We start from the raw sequence: 17,353 nt of genomic DNA on the forward strand, positions 1-17,353 counted from the left end.
GGTTGCTTCTCATGTGTGCCCTGACTGGGGATTGAACCCAGGATGTCTGCACACTGGAATGATGCTCTGTCTACTGAGTCAACTGGCCAGGGCCTCAGTATTTTTACAGAGCTACAAATGTATCCACTCTCAACTGGCATCCCAAAATCTTTGTTTTGAATTAGTCCTGGTTTTCAAATACCACTATTATTGTATTCTAAGTACTAAGCCACTGTTAGTTCAATACTGGTTATTATCAAATTAGTTTGCTGTTTGGTTAATTCCACTCTGCTGAGGATATGTATATGCATTGTTAGCATTTGCGGCTTGTGATTTTCAAATAACTAGACTTATATGAATTATAGTTCAAAACGAACCGTTCATAGACCTACGGCCAAACAGATGTGTCTACATCTCCCCGTCGGTGGCTTGCTGTGAATACTTGATAGTTATCACAGAGTCATTTCCCACTAGGAAGTGGGTGTGTGGGGGTAACTGGTCTCGGGTGAGTCTTTTCCCTCACGTATATGGGCTTGAAGGGGGAAGCTTGGGGGCTGCTGCTCTTAAAGGACTCCGTGGACAGACACACCACACCTACCTGTGGGGAGGAGGTGTCTCTGGCGAGCCATTCCCCAGGCCTTTCCTTAGACTTGGTCGCTTCACTCCACTCTGTAAGCCATGCTTAGAGAAAGTGCTCAAGCGAGGAGACACAGTAAGCTAACGTATGGACGATAAAATGGTGCACAGCAACACTTGATAATCTTACCTCACTCCCTCTCTACTCCCTGTCATTTCTTGACCTTGTGTCCTCACTCTGTCTGCTCTGTCTGCTCGTTAGGCTCTCTGCCATGGCATGGAAGCCCCCCCCCATGCGGCCCTCATTTGTTGTTAAATTAAAGGCCGCTCCAGGACATTACTGTGTTTGACCTCCCAGCAGCATTACACAGGGGGCCACTCCCTTCCTCAGGAACCTCTTTCCTCACTTGTTTCTGTGTCTCACTGAAACTCCTGGTCTTCTTCTGGGGTCTCTTAATTGCTCCTCCTCAGATGCCTTTGCTGTTTGACAGCTAAGCATGACAGTATCCCAGGACTTGATCTTGGACCCCTTTCTCTTTTCTGTGTATACCTCTTAATAGCTCAATACCTCATTTAGCTTGTGGTTGTAAGTGCCCTCTGCATGCCTACCATCCCCAGTGTTCAGTTCTGACCTGCCTTGGGACTCCTGTCTAGCCTGCTATGCCTTAGTTTCCTACTCCCAACACAGCACCGCCACCCACTCAGTTGTTTAGGCTATAAATCCAGAATTGACCCTTCATTCTCTCCCTTTCTTCCCCTCATTGCCGTGTAAGTTAATCAGTAGAACCTGTCCACTTGCCTACAAAGCATATCTTCTGTTGGACCGGCTCATTCAGTCTCCACTGCTGTGAGCCCAGTCCAGACAACTGCTGTCTTCTGTCTGGACGACCACAGTTGTGCTGACTGGTCTCCTTTATCCACTTTCGTTCTACACTTGATTCTGCACACGGTGGCCAGAGGGATAATTTAAAAGTGGAAATCAGATTCCATTACTTCCTTACTGGCCCTCCCACTGGTTTCCTGAGCGTTTGGAGATATCTGGTGAGGGCTTCAGCAGGTATCTCCAGTTTTTTAAGAAACTGCCATTTGCTGGGTTTTGAAATTATGTCAAAGAAGAATATTCTCAATTACCTAGATATGTTGATAATCCTGCCCTTTCCAACTCCGTGTCTTTGTGAGGCCAGGTCCTCCTCATCTTCAACTGAAACAGCACAGCACACGAGTTGAATGCAGAAAACAAGGAATGTCCCCTCCCCATCTTCCATGAAAGGCAGACATTAGAGAGAGTTGCAAAACAGTGCTACTCACCCAACAACTTTTTTTTTTTTAAACAGACAGAGAGTGAGTCAGAGAGGGATAGACAGGGACAGACAGACAGAAACAGAGAGAGATGAGAAGCATCAATTATTAGTTTTTCACTGCGTGTTGCAACACCTTAGTTGTTCATTGATTGCTTTCTCATATGTGCCTTGACTGGGGGCTACAGCAGACCGAGTAACCTCTTGCTGGAGCCAGCGACCTTGGGTTCAAGCTGGTGGGATTTTGCTCAAACCAGATGAGCCCGCGCTCAAGCTGGTGACCTCGGGTTCTCAAACCTGGGTCCTTGGCATCCCAGTCCGAGGCTCTATCCACTGCGCCACTGCCTGGTCAGGCTCACCCAACAACTTTTTTTTTTTTAATTTTTTTAAAATTTTATTTATTCATTTTTAGAGAGGAGAGAGAAAAACAGAGAGAGAGAAGGGGGAGGAGCAGGAAGCATCAACTCCCATATGTGCCTTGACCAGGCAAGCCCAGGGTTTCGAACCGGCGACCTCAGCATTTCCAGGTCAACGCTTTATCCATTGCGCCACCACAGGTCAGGCCCAACAACTTTTTGTAAACGAAGTTATTTTTATAGAAATCTTTATTTGAATATGTAATAAGTTTTTAATTTTTAAATGAATTAATAAAAAATAGTACTTTTTTTTGCCTGACCAGTGGTGGCACAGTGGATAGGACATCGACCTGGGATGCTGAGGTCTCAGTTTCAAAAAACCGGTGGTTGCCGGCTTGAGCGTGTGCTCAACGGCTTGAGCGAGGGATCACTGGCTTGAGTGTGGGATCATCGACATGACCTTATAGTCTCTGGCTTGAACCTAAAGATTGCTGGCTTGAGTCAGTGTAAGGGGTCACTGGCTCAGCTGGAGCCCTCTGGTAAGGCACATATGAGAAGCAATAAACGAACAACTAAAGTGTCACAACTGTAAGACTATGAATTGATGCTTCTCGTCTCTCTTCTTCCTGTCTCTCTCTCCTGTTTAAAAAAAAGTACTTTTTTTGTTTTGACCTGTAATCTGGAGACTACTGATAAATGTAACTCATAAAAAAGCTGTGTGGGAGTTGTTAGGAATCTCTAAGGGTAAAAAGGTGTTCTTTTACCAAAGTTTAAGACTTGTTAGTGTAGTTAAAAGAAAGAAGGTGTCAAAGTTTAATTGGCGAGGAGCACTTGAAGATATCAGATGCTTGGCTAAAATTATCCTCAGTGACTTGAGCAGGAATGAGGTGACAGACTTGGAAAGGACCTGTTTACACTCACTGTTCTCTGAGCTTGTGTTCATGAGGAGCCTGTGTGATGGTGAAGGCCCTTGCCTTCCATGTGGCCATCGAGCCATCCTCAGAGGCTCCTGTTGTCCCAGACTCCCAGTATGCATCCTCTGAGGGGCGGAGGATCGACCCAGGGTGGCTGGGAAGTAGCCAGAGGTTATGCAGCTCAGCAGAGGTTTACTGGTCACCTAGAGTGAGCTGTGCTCCCTGGAACCCCAGTGTCAAGCAGGACAGACATGGCAACACCAAATTCTAATACACTGATAGGTGCTATAGGTGAGTAGGACATTATCAGGAAAGCCTTAGATTTATATTGAATAAATAAGTCATTTGCATTGAATTTCATTTATGAAGCATAAATCGGTCACATTGACTTAGCTTTAAACTCGGCAACCCATGACTGTTGATGTGTCTGGCAGTGAGAATGTCACACAGATCGTGTTTTGGGAGATCTGTTTGAGTGTATACTGTCTGAAAATGAAATCTAGGCTCCTTGGTGTTCTGTGGGGAAAGAATGGTTCTTAGAAGCACTTAGTACCATTTATATGTGTGGCACTGAGCCCAGGTGTGTGGGAGAGGAGATGTGAGACACAGGCCCTCGAAGAGCTTCTCTCCCCATAGAGAAGAACAGCATCTGTGTCCCAGGTTAAGGAAAGCACAGCCAGTACTTCTGTATCTGCACTTGAGGGACAAGGCCATGACTTCAGGAATTCTGCTCTTGGGACCTCCTGTGGGCATATATACCCAAAGTGTCTGGTGGAGCGCAGTGCTGGCTGTGTGGGGAGCCCCCCGGTGGGTAGGATGAGAGTGTACATAGGCCGAGGGGGCCAGGTGAGGGAGGAAAAGCTTTATAGAACCCAGCAACTCAGCTTATATTTGTTGAGTGCCTCTATGTGCCAGGCACCACGCTGAGTGTTGGGATATGTCAGTGAGTGACCTCTGCTTTGAAGGCATTGACGAGTTTATTGGAGAAGATGGGTTGACTCAGAGCAGGAGGTGAATTGAGGCAAGGGGTTGGGAAGGAGAAAATAGCTACCACCACCTTCCGCAGGTGAAGGAGCCAGCAGGGAAGGCAGTGGAAAGGGGGTGAAGGAAGAGGCCTGTGGGTAGGACATGCTTGGACCTGGAGTGAGGCAGAGCCATGGAAGTTAGACTTGGTTATCTCTTACAACGTACACACATTTTCACGTGGATTACTGTACTCAGTCCTGGCAATAGCTTGAGGCTGCTTAGAGCAGTGTACCTACAATGCTAAGGAGCCAGCCAGGCGTCCAAGCCCGGCTTCTACCTTGCTCTCACCTGTTCTCAGTGCAGCCGTGGGTGAAATTTCTTATTGGTTTTTAAATCCCTGCTTATGGAGATTCAGAAAAATCTTTTTTTCCTTTCATATTATTTTATTAGTACTTAGGAGATAAAAAACAGTTTATGAAAATATTTCCCTTTTCAAGATAAACTACAACCTTTGCAAAAAATACACATCAATTGTTACAATAACATTCTAGTATATACCTGAGACATTATAAAAGTGTTTAAGAATCACACCCTGTAAAAGTTGGGAGAAGAAACATTTCCTCCAACCTTGGTCATATATTGTGACATTCAAGTACTTAAACCACACTGTTGAAGTAAAATGTCTGTGGTACACAGGCCCAAAGGGATATAGCTTTCAAGGCCCCAATTGGTTCTTTCATTGTGCAAAGTAAAGAACAGGGAGAGGGTTCTCTGAGAGTTCATTCACCTCAGGTAGGTAATGAACTAGCCGTGGTTTCCTTTCTGTACTTCTATCGTGGAAATAATGGAGGGGAGAAGGCCATGGAAACCCATCTCGGCAGGTCCCTCCCCAGCATCCCTATCTATGTAGTGTAGCTCCTACAAGAGGATTTCTAACCCTTAACTCTAAAATGCTCTGATTCTAGAATTATCTAAGATACTTGCAAAATGATGCTTTTACAACTCTAAACTCCAATATTGTGAATTAGGTAAAAGTTATGATAGTGTAACTCCCTTAAATAGATTTCATGTAGGATTTGTCAGGTGGGAAGCTTTTGGGGCAATCAGAAAGCCAAAAATTCCCTGCTGGAACTATTGGACGACATCCTTTCTTACTGTGGCATAAACCTCAGAGCCAAGTACCTTCTTACCTTGGAAGAATTGTGATGTAAGGGTGGCAAGGCGTTTAATAATCTTTCAAATTTGCAGGCTTAAGATAATAATAGATGCTAGGCCTGACAAAGAGTTGGAGACCGTTATTACCTCACCAACAAAAGATTCACTGTGACAAAAAATCATTTCCATTTATTCTCCACTTTCTGATTAAACTCGCAAGCTTTCCTAAATATTTAATTCTCTCTGTAATTGACGAGTATAGGCCTGATGAAGTGTCAGATATACAGTTTGTTGTTTGACTTCATGACGTAATATCATGGTGCAGCATTGACATTTAGTATCATATTGATATACCAGAATTTAACAGTGATTTTTTTTCTTCTATTCAAGAAACTACAAAAGTCAACCAACCATGGAATTCACAGGTCTTTACATTTAACATATAACAGGAAGCATTATTACATATAATTCCATAAGGGAAAAAGAGTATAAAAATAAGTTTAATAAAATTACTGTACTTTAAAAAGTTGTTGTAAAAATATATATTCCAAAGTCCTCTAAGTATTTGGCTTAGAGCAGGGGTCTCAAACTCGCTGCGGCCCGCTGAACAATTTTGTGCGGCCCACAGACTAATCCACGAAGTTCAAAATATTTTGGATAAACTTAAGTAAGCCTAGGGGCCTACTTGTATTTTTCATTTCTCTAGCATCCTAGCTAGATATTAGCTTAGTTAACAGCAGTTGTGATGCGAACTACAGTTTCTGGTCGTTTTGTGACACTGAATAAACTGCATGTACGATTGTGCTTGTTGTACTGATTTTTTTTTGTTTTCAACTGCAGTGAGAAAAGTGTTGCGTAACAGTTGCCTTTTGTAGACCTAGAGCGGCCTGCCTAACGGCTGTGATCTTGCTCTGCGGCCCACATGCTGAGTTGAGTTTGAGACCCCTGGCTTAGAGGGTAAGAGAGGTTATCTGTTAGGGTGAACCATGAGAAACTATGGTTTTTATAAATTAAAAAGGTAAAAATCTCAGCAATTTCAAATGGTTCAATCTAATAAAATCCTGAAAAAATTTTATTTGGCATCACACTATAAATTCAAAGGGAATTTATAGAAAATCACACTTCTGTGAGGGGAAAATACTTTCGGATAAAAATGGCCATGCCGAGACTTCTCAGTTGTGACTTAAAGGCCTGAAATCTTAGAAATAAAAAACTTAGTTTGATTTAAAAAAAAACGCAGCAGACTTAAAGATATAGAATGATAGTAATAGTTGCTAATGTCACTGAAAAGAGAAACTAGTCAAATTTGGTGATTTAAAGACTTTTCAAAAAGTTTACATATAAAAATTCTAGCTTAAAGTGAAAAGGCACAAATATGGGTTAAAAGAATGATAATTTATAAAATGTCTTGAAAATAAGGCTAATTCATTTATATTATTAACACTATTAAGTAGGCATCTATTCCAAGTTTCAGCCTTGGCCTCCTAAATGGAATTATGTTTCAAATGAATTTTCAATATAATACGAATCATAGCAGCATTATTACCAGTAAGTTTCTTAGCCTCTACACTGCTAAAAGAGCATCTAAAATTTCCCCCCTATCTATATTCCATCATTACCAAAAATATATTTTAAAAAATTACATATATTTATGCTAGAGTCATAAAGTTTTTTGCAGTGTTTCTTTAACTAATGAGGTGTCCTCTTACAATTGTACCCCAACAAAAAACAAACCAAACAAACTAATCGCTAGACCAAACCAAGAGGCTATGCTTCACTAATTAAAGACATATCATATTCAAAAATGATATTTTAGCTATGAAATGTATTAAATATAACCAATGCAGTAAATACAGATCTTCCAAGAGTGTGCATGTGTGCTGTGTTTGAACTACATGACAGTATACTTTAAAAAAAAACAAAACATTTCAGCGATAATGCTTCATTTGGAACTCTGGCACCATTTCCAAATGGCCGCTCCAGCACTACTAGCGACTACGCAGAGCACACCATCCACTGTCCACCAAGTTGGTACATCATTAAGGAAAATAATCTGAAAGGTAAAGGCAAAAACCACATCCATAGTCTTCATCAGTGCTACTAGCCCTACTTTTTCTATTTGAATGGCTTTGGTGAGAAACAACTGAGCCCCCAAACCAAACAGCTCTACCATTATGAGATAGAGCCTGTCCAACCCACAGTCTGGCAGACTCCACTTTCCTAATACAGTGAGGATGATGGAGCTCACCGTGAGGCCAAGCACTACATAATACCAAACGGTCAGAAAGTAGTCCACAGACTTCCCCATCTTTCTGAGGATAACGAGGGTGAAGGCAGCAAGCACAGCATAGCCAGCTGTCGCGAACGTGGCCTTCAGGTGCTCTGAATAGCTTTGATGCATCCCCACAGCGTTGGAGCCAAACAAAAATGGCGGCCTCACGATGAGGATGACTCCAATGAGGGCGCAGGCGGTGAAGAGAGTATCCCCAAAGGCCGTATTTTTCCTTGAGAAATATCCAAGCAAATATAGATGTAAACACTGGGCAGCTAAACAAGATAACAGTGGCATCAGCGAGGGACGTTGTCTGGAAAGCGTAGTATAAAAGCATCATGGCGGTAGACCCGAGGAGTCCTCTGAGAAAGAGGAAGATGCGTTGATCTTTTGGGCCTATAAACCCACTTTTTCTGTATATTAAGCAAGGAATAATGACTAACATTTGGAACACATCAGAATGCACTAATTTCTACAGCATGGACGTCTTGCTCTTTTTTAACACATAAAGAGCTCACTGAGAAAAGGAAGGCAGACACTAATGTGTAAAACAAGCCAAGTCCAGGACAGGGTGCTTTCTTCTTGGCTTCAGGCTGCGCCCGTGAGCTGGACGGCGAGGAGCGGCACAACCAGCAACAGCCCAGCCGGATGTTTCCACTGCCTCAGCGGCCGCCGGCTCCTCACTCGCATCTGGGGGCGTGTTGTCGGTCAGCGGCACCCGGGGCTGCAGCTCTGTGGCCCCGGTGCTGTCCAGGGAACTCATGGTGTGCCCGGTGCTCTCCCCATGGCCGTCACGGCGTCTGGCGCCGGCAGCCCCGGCTCTGCTGCCAGGCTCTTCCCCAGAAAAATCTTGATGGACTTTTTCTAAGAATCGGAGAGAATAGACTTTGGTGTCAAGACTTATTATGGTTCGCCTGACCAGCCGGTGGCGCAATGGATAGAGCATCGGTCTGGGATGCCGAGGACCCAGGTTCGAGACCCCGAGGTTGCCAGTTTGAGCGCGGGCTCATCTGGTTTGAGCAAAACCTCACCAGCTTGGACCCATGGACGCTGGCTCAAGCAAGGGGTTACTCAGTCTGATGAAGGCCCGCGGTCAAGGCACTTATGAGAAAGCAATCAATGAACAACTAAGGTGTCGCAATGCACAACAAAAAACGAATGATTGATGCTTCTCATCTCTCCGTCCCTGTCTATCCCTCTCTCTGACTCTGTCTCTGTAAAAAAAAAAAAGACTGATTATGGTTCAAGCTGGTTCCTTTTCCAGATGTCTGTTCTTGGTCTAAGTACTAGTGTTTACATCTGTAAAGTTGTTTTGAGGCTCTCTACCTTGTAGTGTGGTTGCCAAGATTAATGTAATAATATTTGGGAGCACCTGAGACAACTGAGCACTGAGCACAGTCAGTGCCCAGTGGATGGCAGCTCTGATACTCTCAGGCCGAGAGTTTGCCCGCCTGTGTGTCTGCATTAACAGGCTCCTACGTGCAGAGCTGCTGATAATGGCTTGCCCCGTCTTGTGTGGAGCTTAGGTATTGCAGACGACCTACTGGAATAAAAAGAGCAGAAATTGCCCCTGTCCAGACCGCCAGCTGTGCCTACAATTTTTATCACTGGTGAGGGGCAGCATTGTCCAGGTGCCACCATCCTGAGAGGTGCTCCAAACTGGGCAGGCTTCAATTCTTTTTTAACCCTTCACCATGATGCTAGCCCCTTTCCTGAGATCTGTGTCCTATCTGAGTGTTTTAAGTGAGCTTCTGGTAAATGTTGTAGATTTATCGAAAACTTATTGACACACTTTTCATAAATCAGTGTTGTGAACCCTATGGAAAATGAATTGATTCTTTCAAGCCATCATGGGAAGTATGAGGCATTCAGCAATAGTTCTCACATTTTCCTAGACATCAACTTCATTTCATTTAGGATGAGTCTTCATGTAGAAAACAATTCTGGGAGTGTATCAGATCAGACTGGGAAGGAGAGGTCATTACTGTCCTCTTCTTTCTTTTCTTTTTTTTTTTTTTTTTAGTGAGACAGACTCCCTCATGCACCTCAACCCGGCAACTCTGTGTGGGACCGATGCTCAAGTACCAAGCTGTTGTTTTTTTTTTCTGAAGCTGGAAATGGGGAGGCAGTCAGACAGACTCCCGCATGTGCCCGACCGGGATCAACCTGGCATGCCCACCAGGTGGCAATGCTCTGTCCATTTGGGGCGTTGCTCTGTTGCAACCAGGGCCATTCTAGCACCTGAGGCAGAGGCCATGGAGCCATCCTCAGCGCCCGGGCCAACTTTGCTCCAAAGGAGCCTTGGCTGCAGGAGGGGAAGAGAGAGACAGAGAGGAAGGAGAGGGGGAGGGGTGGAGAAGCAGATGGGCGCTTCTCCTGTGTGCCCTGGCCGGGAATCAAACCTGGGACTCCTACACGCCAGGCCGACGCTCTACCACTGAGCCACCGGCCAGGGCAGTGCCAAGCTATTTTTAATGCTTGGGGCTGATGAGCTATCCTCAGTGCCTGGGGCCACACTGAAACCAATCCAGCCACTGGCTGTGAGGGGAAGAGGGAGAGAAGGGGGGAGGGGAGAAGCATATGGTTGCTTCTCCTGTGCCCTGACTGGGAATTGAACCTGAGATGTCTATATGCTAGGCTGATGCTCTATCCATTGAGCCACTGGCCAGGGCCTGTCCTCTTCTTTCTAGTAAAGGTGTCATGAAGGTGGAGTGCTTATTCCCATGTTATTGGGTCTGTGAGGCAAACTGCTGGGTCCTTTGAGCCAGGCTTCCACAGAGTCCTCCCTCTCTGCTGCAGAAAGTATCTCTGCCTCTTCCTGTATGTTGCCTTTCTTTTGGGGCACTTTGAAGACTTCTCTTTATCATTATAATTGAGCACTCTGATTATGATATGATTTGCTAGAGTACTTCTCTCTGTGACTAGTCTACTTGTGGTCTGTTAAAACTTTTACATCTGAAAAAACAAAACAAAACAAAACTTTTGCATCTGTAGGATTAGTTTTCACCACAGTTTTGTAAGATGTGTTGCCATATTTTTGATCCTCCCCCCTTTAGTCCTGCAGAACTCCACTTACATCTCTTTTAGTTGCTTAATGTTGCTCCACTGTCTCCTCTGTGCTGCCCTGTGTTCCTGTTTTAGCTTGCGTTGGCTCTGTAGCTGTGTCCTCATGTCTCCTCTCCTCTTCTGTGACGTGTGCTCTGTTGTAAAGCCCATCAATGCATTTTTTAATTTCAGATATTGTATATTTTTATTCTCCAGAAACGGTCTTTTTGTAGTTTATATTTCTCTCCTTACATTCATGTTTTCTTTTAAATCCTTGAGCAGATTTGTAATGTCATTTTAAAGCTCTCATCTGTTATTTTCATCATCACTGTCATTTCTGGATCTGTTTCCACTGACTGATTTTCTTCTGCTGACAGCCTCCATTTTCCCTGCTTTTCCTCACATTGGTCATTTGGGATTAGATTCCAGATGTTGTGAATGTCACATCACATTGTGAGCACCTGGTTGTTGTCTCTGTTGAAAGCACTGAGTTTTGTCCTGGCAAGAATTAGTTTGCTAATGTTAGCTTCATTATCTGGGGGCATGCTTTCTAGGTTTGTTAAAGCAGGTCTAGGTCTGAGGTTGCACACTAGAGCTGATAGCCCCTATCGGCCCTCTGTTTGTTTCTATTGAAATGTAGAAAAGAAAGGCTCTTCGCATGAATAATTTTTGGCAGAGCTTGCTTTCTCTAAAACAAAGAGACTTTTAGCAGAATTTACTTTTTCTAAAAAGACTCTCTACCCCTGGCCTTGAGGCTGGGTTCACAGGCTGTGGCCTTGGATGTTCCTCAAGGTTGCAGATGTTCCCAGAATATTTCTCCCTGAATTAACCTTATAGATAAACATCGTGAGAAAGCTTGTTTCACTGCTTTGTTTTACTGCTATGCTTCCGCTCCTCCCCATTCCTCAATCAGTATGTAATTTTGTCTTTAAAAGCCATCCCCAAACTGTGTTTGGGCCACATTGATTTGAATGACTTAGGTCTCCATGGGGTCACTGACTTTCAAGACTCCTTAATTTGGCTACTTAATTGTGTGTGTGGCAAGACACCTGTTTCTTGCTGTTCCGATAAGACATTTTGGAGGCCTCAGTGAGATTGGGGCCTCTGGACACATTTGTCTTTGCCACACACAAGCGAGGCCACCAGCCTCCTTGGCCTGACTGCCGGGAATGGAAACCCAGAAGGGGAGGCGCCACCTGAGACGTTCCAGGGGCCCCGCTGACCTTTTCTGTCTGACTCACTGTCAGCTGCGGACAGTCAACATGCCCATCCACCCATTTGGAGTCATCAGGAAAGCCTCTGGAGGTAAGCAGAGCAGGTTTGCAGTTTGCTCAATCTGTAATCTGTCTGTGGCTAGCCAGTCTGAACTATTGTGAGTAGGGATCCAACGGGATTGCACTCACATAGTAGGCCGTCCAGGGCCAAGACGTTGGTGGAGAGTAACCTGAAGTCTGTTTTGGTAGAAGAGTCCCAGGACACGTCTGGATTTGCTCTCTCACATGTTTACCCTCTGCTCGTTTTGTCGCTTTTGTTTATTTTTACAAGCTATCCTAGAGGACTTTTATTATCAAGGGTCCCTCTCTGATTTTGCTCCACCAAGATCTTGTTCTTCGCTTTTGCTTTGTTATCCTGTCTTTGCACAGAAAACCCCTGAGTGAATAGTGTGTGAATAAGCAGCTCAGGTGCCTGCGCCTAAGTTTCCAGTTTGTGGCTCCTCACAGGAGATCTCCTACCCTTATACATCAGACTTTGTCTGAAAGATCTCTGTCCTTTGGTTCTCCAGAGTATGACCCAATGGGGGACATTTTAGAAAACTGGCACAAACTACGGTTCTTGATCTCTTTCATGATCTTAGGAGGCTCATTTGTGGTAAATTGTTTGTAACAATAGTGAAAAGACTAAGTAAGAGTTAAACTCCTCTTGAGTATATGCTTAAGAATTTCAAATTAGATTTTCTGATAATTATAATGTAAAAATTGTCTAAAGGTACATTGAAAGCTCTCTGTGAATTAAAGTGGCCAACTAGCCAAGTCAAGAATTGCTAGACCCGGAGAAAGCACGGGCAGTCAGAAAATTATCACTGGGCCATTGTCCCTGAGCCCAGCACACACTTACTCGCGGGGGAGGCTGGGTTGCCGCAGATTGTGAGCAGCAGCAGCAGCGGCCGTGGTGGAGCAGGTAAACTTGGCAGCCAGGGCAGTACCACCTCCATAGTGTTCGGGGCAGCTGGGCCTGTGCCGTGCTCACTTAGGCTCCATAGTTCTGCTTCGCGTGGGGGCTCCTCGCTCAGCTCAGGCGCCTGCCCCTCGCCCTTTGAGCACCATGAATAATCAGGAGGCCACTTTCTCACCGCCTCATACCTAGAGCCAGACCCAAGGGGAAGACAAGGGAAAGACTGCCTCTTCTGAACCCATTTGCCCCTGAGAGAAGCCCCACCTGCTGATAGGTTGCCGCAGGGGAGGCAGCCTTTCATAGTTCATGTCCCTTTTTCCTCTAGTGACTTGTGTAATTGGAAGACTTAGAATCCCCCTTTCTCAGAGAAGCCTCAGTCTCTAACAGGACTGTTAGAATCTATGCTGTAAACACTGTCCCACTTGGGATGATTGCCAGCAGCTTTTAGTCACCTTGTTCACTACTAAGGAGAGAGAAAGAATCAGATCAGAGGCAAGAAAAGCTGTCATGCTAGGGAGAAATGGCTCTGAGGAAGACAGTCTTAAAAAGGTGTTCCCTATTGTCCAGCCTAAATGGGACCCCAACATCACAGCAGGATGGGAAGCTTTGATCACTTTTCACTAGTTTCTGTTAGCTGGGATCAGGGAATCTGCTAAGAAACCCATGAATTTATCTAAGATGTCAGAAGTTATCCAGGGTCCTCAGGAAACTCCCACAGCTTTCTTAGAGAGACTGCAAGAAGCTTACAGGGTCTACACACCTCTAGACCCTGAAGCACCAGAAATGCTAGGGCAGCTAACTTAGCTTTTGTGTCACAGTCCACTCCAGATATTAGGAGGAAGCTACAAAAATTAGAAGGCTTCCAGGGAATGGTAATTTCCCAATTGTTAGAAGTAGCTCAGAAGGTTTATAGTAATAGAGACACCCTTGAGGACAAACAGACTAAGAAGATGACTAAAGTAGTTGTAGCTGTTTTAGAACAGCAGAATAAAAAGAAAGGGAACCAAAAAGGCGGAAAGCCTGAGTTAAGAAAAAATCAGTGTGCTTATTGTAAAGAAGAAGGACATTGGAAGAAAGACTGTCCAAAAATAAAAGGAAAGTCACAGCAGACCCCAAGAGTCCTTAATCTAAAGGAGGACTGACAGGGCCAGGGCTCCATACCTGTTAGTCTTTACAAGTAGGAGGCTACTCAGTAGACTTCCTCACTAGCACTAGAGCTTCTCACTCTGTTCTCACTGCCCTACTCGGACTGCTCTCAGGGGTGCAAGTACTCATCTCATATTAAGAGACTGTTAGAAGCTGGTATTCTTGTTCCTTGTCAATCCCAATAGAATGCTCCTTTACTGCCTGTCCAGAACCCAGGCACCATATGTCCAGTCCAGGACTTATGGGAGGTAAATAAGCAGATTGAGACAGTACACCCAACTGTGCCTAATCCCTACATTCTCTTAAGCCTATTGTTACCAGACTTAAAATTTTACACAGTCTTAGATTTGAAAAATGCTTTTCTTCAGTATTCCCCTGGCCCCTGTAAGTCAGCCCATCTTTGCCTTCGAGTGGAATGACCCAGAGGCAGGCATTTCAGGACAACTAACCTGGACCAGATTACCACAGGGCTTCAAGAATTCACCGACCCTCTTTGATGAGGCATTACATCAGGATCTGCTTGCCTTCTGCCAGGAACATCCGGATGCACGCTGCTGCAGTACACAGATGATTTGCTTCTAGCTGCGGAAATGGAGGTAAGCTGCCACACAGCCAGTGAGGGTATTTTACAAACACTGCAGACTCTGGGGTACCGGGTGTCAGCTAAACAGACACAACTCTACACCTCTAAGATGACCTACCTAGGCTACCACACTGAGGCAGGGAAGCGTACTCTCTCCTCCAGTCGTATAGAGGCAATCCTTTGGATCCCAAACCCTTCTACCAAGAGACAAGTCCGAAAATTTCTCGGAGCTGTTGGATACTACAGGTTGTAGATCCCTAGATTTGCAGAGATAGCCAATCCTTTATACAGCAGGAACCCAAGAGTTAATTTAGACAAAGAACAAGAGGAACCTTTTTAAACTGTCTCGGAGCCATAGCAGCCACTGCCATACTAATAAGAGAGGCAGATAAATTGACTATGGGGCAAGAACTATTCGTGACAACCCCACATGCAGTAAAAACTTTGCTTAGAGGAACTCCAGAAAGGTAGATGTCTAATGCTGGGATCACACAGTATCAGATTCTGCTAATAGATCAGCCTCACATTAAATTTGTCCAGACTCAGGCTATCAACCTGGCAAGCTGATGCCTAATGAGCATCCAAGCATCTCCTTGCATGACTGCTCTGAAGTGTTAGACTCTGTTCAAACTGCAAGACCAGATTTTACTGATGTACCCTTACCTAATGCAGAAGAACAGCTATTCACTGATGGCAGCATTTTTGTCCTTGATGGGGTTCGACATGCTAGAGCGGCTATAGTGACTCCTAATAAGACCATATAGCCTGACCAGGCGATGGCGCAGTGGATAGAGCGTCGGACTGGGATGTGGAGGACCCAGGTTTGAGATCCCGAGGTCACCAGCTTGAGCACAGGCTCATCTGGCTTGAGTAAAAGCTCACCAGCTTGGACCCAAGGTTGCTGGCTTGAGCAAGGGGTTACTCGGTCTGCTGAAGGCCTGCAGTCAAGGCACATATGAGAAAGCAATCAATGAACAACTAAGGTGTCAAAACGAAAAACTGATGATGCTTCTCATCTCTCTCCGTTCCTGTCTTTCTGTCCCTGTCGCTGATTCTATCTCTGTCCCTGTATTAAAAAAAAAAAAAAGACCATATAGCAGTGGTTCTCAAACTTTTTGAAGTCAGGGTGCATTTAAAATCCTACAAATAATTGTAGGTGCACTATATACAAATTTCTGAGAAATATGTTGTAATAATTAAGTCAAATATTAAAGAAAAAATGTAAAGTCCAAGCGTGCCTTTATGGTAATTAAACAAAATAAAAATGACAAAATTAAATTTATTCTGACATTAAAAAACATTTTTATGTTACATTTTTTGAGTTATGCTTTTTAGAATTCGTAAAAAAGGGGTTAAAAAATAAAAAAACGATAAAAAGTTATCTTTTTATATATATAGATACATTCTTAGTAAGATTTAGTAAATTTGGCAGGTCCTGGTGTGAATGTGTTAAGTTTTTTCATTCTTGTGTTTATGAGAAACATGAGCCTGATGTGTCCTAGTGATTTCTTCAATGTTTGGGCATATATTTGAAAGGCAAACTCATTTTTTCGTCAATATATTGAAGGATTCCTCTCTTTTTACTCTTAATTGTGTTGAGTGCAGAAAACCCCACCATAGTATCGTCTTAACTTTACAACAAAGGATAGAAGAAACTTGCCTCCAGTCTTTCTGGGGAACATGGGGGTAGTGTATACAATCCAGCACCACAGCTTAGCTTTTTGCAGCCTAATCAGGCAAGTGACATGGGGGGTCGGGCAGACTGTCAGCTTACAGCCAATTCCCCACACCTCTGTCCCCCAAAAATCTAAACTCCAAAAACCCTGTTGGTGTTTTGTTCCCCAATAGACACATATTTCTCTGGAATACCGTAGGGCGCACCTGGAAATCTTCTAGGGCGCACCATTGCACCCTGGCACACACTTTGAGAACCACTGCCATATAGGCGCAAGCCTTGCCCCACGGGACCTCGGCTCAGCAGGCGGAACTTACCGCTCTCACCCAAGTGGGCCAAAGGAAAGAAGGTCAACATTTATACTGACAGTACATATGCTTTTGCTACTGTCCATGTTCATATAGCAGTGTATAAGGAGAGAGGATTCCTGACATCTGCTGGTAAGGACATTAAAAACAAAGAAGAGATTTTAGCTTTACTAGAAGCCATTTGATTGCTGGAAACTGTAGCCCTTATTCATTGCCCAGGACACCAGCAAGGGGACTCAATAGAGGAAAAAGGAAATCGAGCAGCTGATCGAGCAGCCAGAGAAGTAACCCTAAAACCAGTAGGGCCTTTAGAAATTTTAGTGACTTTATCAGAATGCTTGTTGCCAGAGACGCCTTTTCATAACCAACTAGAAGAGGATTTTGCTAAAAGGAATGTCTAGAAATAAAGGAGGGTAATTAAAATTGCCAGACAAAATACTTTCTTACCTGAAGCACTAAGCAGAGAGATTATCAGCTAGCTACATCAAGCTACTCATCTAGGCCAAACTAAGCTGATAGAATTATTTAAGAAAAGTTACTATTTACTAGGTTTAGAATCTGTTATAGAAAGCATAGTGTCCAAGTGTTCAGTCTATACTCAAGTAAATGCTAAGCGAAGTAGAGAAGTTGCGAGAAGAAACAGGGAAAGAAGAGCTTTCCCAGGAGAACATTGAGAGAGAAATTTTACTGAAGTAGAGCCATCAGCATAGGGATATAAGTACTTACTAGTTTTTATTGACACCGTTTCAGGATGGATAGAGGCTTTCCCTATTAGAAACGAGACCTCAGTAACAGTTGTTATGAAATTGCTATATGAAATTATTCCCAGATTTGGCTTGCTCATTAATATTAGATCTAAAATAATGAGCCTGCATTTGTGTTCAAGATCTCACAGCTAGTAGGAAAGG

At 44.1% G+C, this 17,353-nt stretch overlaps 1 protein-coding gene and 1 pseudogene across 1 annotated transcript in view; one reads left to right on the forward strand and one right to left on the reverse strand.

Annotated features, from left to right (window-relative positions):
* RPTOR (regulatory associated protein of MTOR complex 1) overlaps positions 1-17,353 on the forward strand; it is a 244,418-nt gene that overhangs the window by 4,860 nt on the left and 222,205 nt on the right. The gene's annotated exons all lie outside the window — the stretch shown is intronic.
* LOC136308501 (solute carrier family 35 member G1 pseudogene) lies at positions 6,563-8,334 on the reverse strand (annotated as a pseudogene).

The sequence above is a fragment of the Saccopteryx bilineata genome, chromosome 6 (genome assembly GCF_036850765.1).
Source record: "Saccopteryx bilineata isolate mSacBil1 chromosome 6, mSacBil1_pri_phased_curated, whole genome shotgun sequence".
In the NCBI taxonomy this organism is placed as follows: domain Eukaryota; kingdom Metazoa; phylum Chordata; class Mammalia; order Chiroptera; family Emballonuridae; genus Saccopteryx; species Saccopteryx bilineata.